Source organism: Mustela nivalis, assembly GCF_964662115.1.
Source record: "Mustela nivalis genome assembly, chromosome: 4".
Lineage (NCBI taxonomy): Eukaryota > Metazoa > Chordata > Mammalia > Carnivora > Mustelidae > Mustela > Mustela nivalis.
Window position 1 is genome coordinate 116,364,201 of NC_139023.1, and position 8,547 is coordinate 116,372,747.

Below are 8,547 nucleotides of genomic sequence, written 5' to 3' on the forward strand. Positions count from 1 at the left end.
CAGTATACCCACAACAAATTTCTGGAAGAATCTGTATATATCAACGTGGTAACAGAGACGGTCTCCCTGTAGTAAAAGAGTACTTTATCTCCTCTAAATCTCTTGTTTCTGTATTTTCCAAAATGTGTGATTCTTTTGTGATATAACATTAAACTTAAATTTGTATTAGTGATAGATAGCCTCCAAGATGATCTCCCAATGATCCCCACCTCCGAGTGGTGATACCCGTGGGCTGTCCCCTCCCACACTGTGCCAGTGTTGGTCTGTGTGACCAATAGGATATGACCGAAATGACAGTACAACACTTTCAAGGTGAGTTTATAACAGACGGTGGCTTCTGTCTTGGGTTCCCCTCTCTCTCTCTCTTTCTCCCTCATCACTTGCTCTGAGGGAAGCCATTGCCATGTCATAAAGACATAACCTACTTGGCAAGGAATGTGGGCCTCCAACTGACAGCCAGTAAGGAATGGAGGCCTGTGAACAACCTCATGAACGAGCTCAGAAGTAGATACTCCAACTTCAGCTGTGCCAGGAGATGTCCAAGTCTCCTTCAGAAAGTTGTCCTACCTCACAAGAGACCCTGAGCCAGTACCAGCCAAGTTCCTCACCCTCTCAGATTCTTGAGCCTCAGAAACTAGGTGATAATGAATATTTCCTATTTTAAGCAGCTATATTTTGGGATAATTTATTACTCAGAAAGAGCTGATTTTTTTTTCTATAATATTGAAGATAAAGACAAACTGATGGAGAAAATGTATTTTTTCTTAAAGGCAGCTTTGCAAGGAGAGGAGAGGGGTCTAAAGCATTATTAACCTTTATCCATAAAGGCTTCCAAAGTGAAATATCTGGCTGTTATGAGGACTTCAGAACTCCTTCTTCAATTATGTTCATATCTGTGAAAAGGGAATATTTCCCATCACACATTATATCTGGACTGATAGAAAACCTGAGGTAAAGTGAATCTAAGTGTGGGAAAGAACCCTTAAGGCTAAAGTAATTTTGTACCAGCTTGGGAATTTTATAAAAATAGCCTATGGCTATAATTTTATTAAAAACTAGACTCAAGGAGCAAATCCAAATGGAAAGCATTGAGTTATTACTTTCCTGCCCTGACAGCACAAAGAAATCATTCTAGATCTAGAAGGGCCCTCAGGCTCTCTGCTGACTAAATTATACCTCTGAAGAGGCTGACCAAACATGGTGCTTTATGCAATACCAACATTTTACCAAAACTTGTCTGGAAGGTGAAGCCTTTTTTTTTTTTTTTTTTTTTTAATGATACTTATTTCCTTGGAGAAATAATAGAAATTATCTTTCATGTCTTTTTTTTTTTTTTTTTTTTTTTTTTGCTCTACCCTGGATACCTTTCCAAATAGGCCCCAGCTCCCTTTTAAAACAGACAACAGATGAAATGATCTAGGATTTTCAATTTGTTCTTACTCATTTGGCCGTTTCTAGTTCCCTACTTCTTAGGAAATGTCAAAAAAAGAACACACGGCAATGTGGAACAACCAAACCTTTTCATTTTACATCATTGAGCATGCACAGAGGCAACTAGAATGACTGGAAGCCATCCTTGCCATCTGACTGCGTGAGCACATCAGCACCCTCCCACGCACTCAGGAAGCAATGTCAGAGCACACTGGGGGCGCCCTGTCAAAATCTCACCCATCAAGGCCCACAGCAAATGCATTGCCTTCTTGAACCTCTCCTGCAATTGCTTAATCTGATTTTTATTTTTATTTTTTTTATTTTTTTTCCCAATTCCTTCATCAGTACATTTCTTACACCATTCTTTTATTCTGACTTCTTATTAATGTTGTTGGTATATTCATCTTCATTACACCCAGCTGGTCTGCTAGTTATTGTTCTGGACACTAGCAAGACAATGATAAGGGATGCATAGTTCCTCAAAAGAAACTAGGAGGACACCACAGGGATCCTCACAATCCTGTAAAATGGCCCCTCTCTTTCCTATCCCATTTAAAAATGCTGCCTGTCTCACCCCCTAACAACCAAAGAGATCAGTATCCTAGAAGACTATAATTAGAACCCATTATTCACCATTATTCAGCATTATTCAGCACTACTTCTCCTTGAAAAAAAAAAAATATATATATATATATATGCAGAACACCCTCATCATATTTGCAACCTTCTTTAGACACAGGAACTCCTAGTTTTCCAGAATTTCCCTCTGCATTTCCCTGTAACCACCCAACCTCTCAGCAGGCCCCTTCACTTGTGCCTTCTAGGATGGCATCTGCAAAGAAACTTCCACCCTCATGTTTGTTGAAGTTTCCTATAGTTTTCCTGCTTTTTTGAAACCAGGCTATGCCTCAAGGGCACTACATTCCCCATAGGTCTTAGACATGGGGAATGTTTGTGCTCCCTCTTCCCATATAACACTAGGAGTAGTCACAGTTGGCAGACTCCTTGCTTTCCATTCTGGATTCCAGATCAATGCCCCCACCCCATTGTCATAAAAAGAAAAAAAAAGTCATGTGTTTAAAATACATGTCATCATTATACCAACATTCATTCTCACAGACATCTCATTCTACCTTTCCCTTGGTCACTTCCTGTATTCACTGGAGATTTTAGCACTAGGTTTCAAGTGCTTATTCCTACAGAATTTCTGTCATTGTTCATGGTGAGTTTAGCATCAATGTAGATGACTCATCCAAACATCTAGCTCTTCAAATTCTTAGTTCTTTTCATATTCAATGTTTTATACTTCACTCTGCCACTTTTGCCCATGGCTTATAACCTTAAACAGAGGGCTGGCCTGTGGCCTACACATCCAGCCCACTGCCTGTGTTTGTACAACCTGCAAACTAAGGTTGGATTTTATATTTTTAAGTGGAATGTGCCCATGTTCATTTGCTTATTATATTGTCTATGACTGTGTTCATGTTACAATGGCAGAGTGAGACATTGAGACAGAGACCCCATAGACTGCAAAGCTGAAAGTGTTTATTTTCTGGCTCTTGGCCTACACCTTCTCATTAATAATAACTGCAACACCTTCAAACTCCCATTTGCAAAAGGCCCCCTCTTATGGCCCCCTCCTCTCTTTCAGGTCTGCTTGAGTAATCTTTAACCATCGATCCTATAGATGCTACCATCACTTACTCTCCACCTCACCTCTCTCATTGCTTGGGCTGGATTCCAAATAATTAGTATATTTACTCCCTTGCATATAGCCTCATATGTGGGGAAAACAGGGGGGACCCTTTTTTTTTCCTATCATCCAGCCTGTTATGACTGTAACTAAATCCTCGGTTAAGTCTGTTGGGTCCATTATCAAAGGAACAAGATAAAGTGAAAGTTATACAAAGCCTTATTCTATGCCAAGAATTAGAAGTCAGACTGACCGGCCAGGGCCACCTCTGAAGACAGCGACGACCCTTTGGTCTTACCGGCTAGTTTTATAGGGCACGCCTGCAGACCTCTACATATGTGGCTTTGGCTGATTGGATGTTTCCACCTATCTGGCCTTGTTTTAGGTGTGTGTTTTATTAACAGTTACCTGGAACCGATATCAATAACTGTTGAGGCATTTATTAAACAACAAAATGTCTACCTAGGCAACATGGAGTCACTATGGTGAAGTAGGCCCAGGTAGGCCCTAGGGGTTTAACAGGTTTTAATGTGGAATTGGCCCCAATAAGTCCAGCTGTCTTCCTATTCTGCGCCTGTCCCCGAGGAGCTGAAGATGACTAGAACGATAGCAGCAGCCACAGCACTGATATCCCCAGGGGCCAGCTAGCCCCCACTTACTCCAGAGGAGTATCTTTGAGAACAATCATCCTTGCCACTCCAGTCAAGTACTCATGGAGGATTGTTCAGAGTTCTCATCTTTGATGGATTATGCATCACCTTGTTAGTCTCACTTTCCCTTCAACTCTGTTGTATCATCAATTTACCTTGAACTTGTCTTTTTTTTTTTTTTAAGATTTTATGTACTTGACAGAGAGAGAGTGTGTGTGTGCACAAGCAGGCAGAGAGGCAGGCAGAAGGAGAGGGAGAAGCAGGCTTCCTGCTGAGCAGGGGGTCTGACACAGGACTCGATCCCTGGACCCTGGGATCATGACCGGAGCTGAAAGAAAACACTTAACCAGCTGAGCCACCCAGGTACCCCTTATACTTGTCTTTTACAGCCTTAAAACCTTTTTGGTTCCAGCTTGCCTGCAGTAATGTTTTTACAAATTTTTTCTGTGTGTATTTCCTCCAAACTCATATCCTTTAGACAATACCATTTAGTTTATTTCCAAGTGAACAGTGATGAAAATCATGATTAAAATGTGTATCTGAAAATTTCCAGGATATCAGAAATGGATATTGAAAAAGGAGGTACCTGTTTAAATTGTAAAGGATGCCAGATTATAGAAATTACAGCATATTTAAATTGAGGGATAAATATATTTCAATGTTATCATTGTAGCTTGGTGGGTATTTATATAAACTAATTGGGAGGTAATGTCAAAAGCCTGAATTTGAGTTGTACAATAAAGGCACCTTCTGGCCCTTTTATGTGAAAACTGGCCGCATGGCTTCTGGAAGACATTTAACATTTCTGCATTTTAGTTTTCTCATATGTGCACTGAAAGCATTTGCTTAGCTACTTCTAAGGGCCCTTCCTACACTAAAATTCTATTATTCTGAGATCTACTTCTATTCTTCCTCTCATATTCCATTGAAGTAAAAGTCCCTTTGGTCTCATAGCCAACTTCATCTCTTATTGAACAAGAATTGTTCTGTGTTCTCAAGTCTGATCTAAATAGCTCTTAAAGAGAAATTTAAAAAAAAAAAAAATTGAGACTCTTGAGTCCTGATTGACTGAGACCTTTACATCCTAACAATAGCTATTTGATATAGTCACTGGATAAAGCAATGGCTCTTCTATTGATGTGTCTAACTGTCTGCAAGTTCAGCCAACCAAAAAATCCATTTGGTTGAGTCATCTTGGCACTGAACAAGGTTTCATCCCAAGGGACTATATCTTATTGTAAGATAAGAGAAAATGTGGGGTAATCTCTTTTTAAAATCTTTGTAAATCCAGACGTTCAGCTGAGAACCTGTCAGGAGAAGTGAGGGAGTAGTTTAGGTAGATATATATATATATATATATATATATATATATATATATATATATATATACATTTTTTTTAAGATTTTATTTATTTGGCAGACCGAGATCACAAGTAGGCAGAGAGGCAGGCAGAGAGGGGGGAAGCAGGCCCCCCGCCGAGCAGAGAACCTGATGTGGGGCTTGATCCCAGGACTCTGAGATCATGACCTGAGCCGAAGGCAGAGGCTTAACCCACTGAGCCACCTAGGTGCCCCAGATTTATATTTTTTAAAACTAAATTCTACTGGATCTCAACAAAAACAGCAATCACTGAGGGAATAGGGACACCTGGGTGGCTCAGTCATTAAGCGTCTATCTTTGACTCAGGGCATGGTCCCAAGGTCCTGGGATCAAGCCCCATATTGGGCTCCCTGCTCAGTGGGAAGCCTGCTTCTCCCTCTTCCACTCCCCCTGCTTGTGTTCTCTCTCAGCTGTCTCTCTCTCTTCCTGTCAAATAAATTAAATAAATAATCTTTAAAAAAAAATCACTGAGGGAATAAACTACATGTCAATGGTGCAGTTAAAAAAAATTATAGGTTTTAGTTCTGTATTTCACAGGAATCTTTAGAGTGAAAGAAACAAATATATATTCTATGTGAACTTACATACACTGAGACCAAACTTTTATATCTTAATAACTATGAAAGCATAAGATAAAATCAAGTCATTTTTCTGAACTATGAGTCAAATGCCTTAGGAAAAGTTGGGCTACTTTATGGCAAAGGGAGTTCTGTTTCAGACAGAGATAGCTCTTGTTGGAAATGTATAAATAAGGCCAAAAAAAAAAAAAAACCCAAACAGAATTTTTAAACAGAATTTTTAAACATGTATATGATGGGTAGTTGTATTTATAAGGCTTTTGACATTTTCAAAGTATCTGAATACCACTTTTAATGATTAGTTCATATTATTAGCATCTAGCCCAACATCTTGCTCCAAAAATTCAAAAGGTATATTGCTAAGATCATGAAAATTTAAGCTGTCTTTAATGAGTTATACGAAATGACTTTCTCTTTTTGTTCAAACTCTTTTTATTCTTAAACATCTCTCCTCTGAAGGTTTTCTAATCCTATTTCCCCAAGAAGATTAGTCACTGATGTTGTTTTTTTCTTTAAATAGAAAAAATGATATATAATTTTAACATGCATACTTTAATCATTTGCATATCTATCTCCTTCACAATGCTGTTTTTTTCCTTTCTGTGACCCTAATGCCAAGCATGGACCCTAGCATACAGTAAGGACTTAATAAATATTGTTAAACTAGTGAGAAAACTGAAGTCCAGGGAAAGGTTTTTGCTACAGATCACATAGCTTATTAATGATAGTGCTTGAACTAGAATTCCAATGTCCCACCCTTAGCATGATGCTTTTCATATGATTTGCAGATTTTTAAGGAATTAATAAATCTATAAGTTAATAAGACTAAGATTCCTAGGAACTTCCCATTGTACTTTCTGATCAATAAGTGATACAGCAGTCTCATTTTTTTTTTTACCAATCTTCTGACAACTTGGATTAAATGAGGTAATAAGATTAATATAAGTAACTTCAAAGGGACCAGATATTTCATGTACATTTGACTATTTTGGTTTCATGGACACAAAGTCTTCACCAACCATAAAAGCTAATCTTTATCTGTTAATAAAAATCTACTGGATCTCTAATGAGGCCCGAAGACATCGGCCATACCAACTTTTTTTCTAAATAGATCTCTTGGGGCAAGGAAAACAAAAGCAAAAATTAACTATTGGGACTACATCAAAATAAAAAAGCTTCTACACAGCAAAGGAAACAATCAACAAAACCCAAAGACAACCTATAGAATGGGAGAAGACAATTGCAAATGATAGATCTGATAAAGGATCAGTATCCAAAATATATGAAGAACTTACACAACTCAATATCCAAAAAATTATAATTCAATTAAAAAATGGGCAGAAGACATGAACAGACATTTCTCCAAAGAAGATATTTCTCCCTTTCTCCAACGAACCAACATTTCATCCAGATGGCCCACAGGCACATGACCACATCTCCTTGTACTACAATGAAGCTACAGGTGGCAAATATGTTCCTTGTGCTATCTTGGTGGATCTAGAACCCAGGACCATGGACTCTGTTCCCTCAGGGCCTCTTGGGCAGATATTCAGACCAGACAGCTTTGTTTTTGATCAGTCAAAGAAGGTAACAACTGAGCCAAGGGCCATTGTACAGAGAGGGCTGAGCTGGTTGACTCAGTCCTGGATATGGTGAGGAAGGGGGCCAAGAGCTGTGACTGCCTGCAGGCCTTCCAGCTGACCCACTCCCTGGGTGGGGGCACAGGCTCTGGAATGTTCACCTTGCTCATCAGCAAGATCCAAAAAGAGTATCCCAACTGTATCATGAACACCTTCAGTGTGGTACTCTCACCCAAAGCATCTGACACAGTGGTCACACCCTACAATGTCATCTTTTCCATCCATCAGTTGCTAGAGAACACAGATGAGACCTACTGCTTTGACAATGAGGCCCTTTATGACATCTGCTTCTGTACTCTCAAGCTGACCATGCCAACCTACAGGGACCTGAACCACCTTGTCTCAGCCACCATGAGCGATCTCAACACGTGCCTCTGCTTCCCTGATCAGCTCAGTGCTGACCTCCACAAGCTAGCCAACAGCATATTGCCCTTTACATCTCTCCACTTCTTCATGCCTGGCTTTGCACTCTGACCAGCCATGGAAGCCAGCAATATGTGCTGGCTTCCACACTGTGCATGTGCACTGTTCACTGTGCCTGAACTCACCCAGCAGGTCTTTGATGCCAAGAATATGATGGTTGCCTGTGACCCCCACCATGGCTGTTACCTCACCGTGGCTGTCTTCCATGGATGTCCATGGATGTCCATGAAAGAGGTCGATGAGCAGATGCTCAACGTGCAAAATAAGAATAGAAACTACTTTGTGGAATGGATCCCCAACGATGCCAAGGCTTTCTGCAATATCCTATCTTGTGACCTCAAGATGGCAGTCACTTTCACTGGAAATAGCACAGGCAACCAGGAGCTCTTCAAGCACATCTCAGAGCAGTTCATGGCCATGTTCTGGCACAAGAACTTCCTCCACTGGTACACAGGTGAGGGCATGGACAAGATGGAGTTCACTGAAGCTGAGAGCAATTTGAACAACCTTGTCTCTGAGTACCAGCAGTAAAAGGATGCCACCACAGAAGAAGAGAATTTTGGTGAGGAGGCCAAAGAGGAGGCCTATGGCAGAGCACAATCACCTCAGGCTTCTCCATCCCCTCAGTCTTCTTCCTCAGCTGCCCCTGTCCTCTCCCTCAGAATTGCATTTTCTGCCTCTGTCTCATTTTGTTTTGTTTTTTTTTCCTTCTTTGGAGCAGAAGTGGGGTGGGGGGTCCTAGAACACAGTG

At 40.3% G+C, this 8,547-nt stretch overlaps 1 pseudogene across 1 annotated transcript; it reads left to right on the forward strand.

Moving 5' to 3' along the window:
• The first annotated feature begins 290 nt into the window (after window positions 1–290).
• Window positions 291–8,327, forward strand: LOC309863128 (tubulin beta-5 chain pseudogene; annotated as a pseudogene). The gene is made up of 2 exons: window positions 291–312; window positions 7,145–8,327. The product of its transcript is annotated as a tubulin beta-5 chain pseudogene (transcript).
• The last annotated feature ends 220 nt before the right edge of the window (window positions 8,328–8,547 follow it).